Source organism: Phragmites australis, chromosome 8 (genome assembly GCF_958298935.1).
Source record: "Phragmites australis chromosome 8, lpPhrAust1.1, whole genome shotgun sequence".
Classification (NCBI taxonomy): domain Eukaryota; kingdom Viridiplantae; phylum Streptophyta; class Magnoliopsida; order Poales; family Poaceae; genus Phragmites; species Phragmites australis.
The window spans coordinates 8565203-8566256 of record NC_084928.1 but is presented as its reverse complement, the minus strand read 5'-3'; the positions used below and the strand labels follow the sequence as shown (position 1 = coordinate 8566256).

The following is a 1054-nucleotide window of genomic DNA, read 5'->3' as shown; positions in this document are numbered from 1 at the left end:
TCACGATCTATTTCCAAACATAATTCGAACTTCAGTGTTTTTCAGTCAGCTTTTTTTTAACTTATGGAGTTTTCTGTCAGTTGTGGTTCTGTTTCTATAAATGAGAGTGATAGTTTTACACATGCAGTCCTGGATCAAAAGAGTTAAATTTCATTTGCCCAGGTCTCAGTTTCGTATGAAGTTTCAGGATCTAGGTTTGAGCAATTAAGTAAATTTCATACATGGAACTGCAAGAACATTTGTAAAGTTTTTATACTGGTCTCCCTCACTATACCTGTCCCGGTCTTTCACATATTAGTTATATGTTTAGTTCAAAGTCATCCAGGATCCGTGGCGCAATGGTAGCGCGTCTGACTCCAGATCAGAAGGTTGCGTGTTCGATTCACGTCGGGTTCAAATCCCCGATCAAAACCTGGGCATATTTTGTTTTTTTGTTTTGTTTTGGGACCTCTCAGTAGTCTGTAGAATCCACCAAGCATGCAGCTGCTGAGACGGTCAGGACTGTCCGCCTCAATTCTTCAGCTCTTCTCCTGGCACTCGGAAATATTCAAAGCGCTGTCTCCGGTAGCAACCTTTTGGTTCTTCCATTCCACGTAAGCAATTAGCACCCGGTCGAGCACGCCCGCCGCCACGAGACCATGCCGTCGGCAAGCTGCGGCCAATCTCGCCAGATCGCGCAGGGACACCACGCTTAATGCCTCGAAAGACTCTCGCCGAATTTCTGGCTGGCACCGCCGCGGATGAACCGATCAGGAGCAGCTCAGGACACGAGATCAGTGCACCAAAAGTCAGCTGGAGTCTAGCTAAAAAGTGAGCGAACCCTCGGTGTTTAGGCTAAACAAGATCCCCTGCTTCGGGCTGCCCAACCCACTGCTATTCGGCCCGTGTGGGCGATGGGCGGGTCTATCTCCAGCAGACCAGCAACAACGAGATTGTTATCGGAGGTTAATTTTTTATAATAATTTTAGGTGCACTGATCGATGGGTGTTTGTGATTAACTAAGATCATAGGGATTATTCAGGTTTACGCCTCTTTAAGAATAATAGCTCTATGT

General features: G+C 46.2%; 1 non-coding gene across 1 annotated transcript; it reads left to right on the top strand.

Annotated features, from left to right (window-relative positions):
* Positions 1-324: 324 nt before the first annotated feature.
* On the top strand, positions 325-396 carry TRNAW-CCA (transfer RNA tryptophan (anticodon CCA)). Its single transcript has one exon. It is a non-coding gene; the product is annotated as a tRNA-Trp (tRNA).
* The last annotated feature ends 658 nt before the right edge of the window (positions 397-1054 follow it).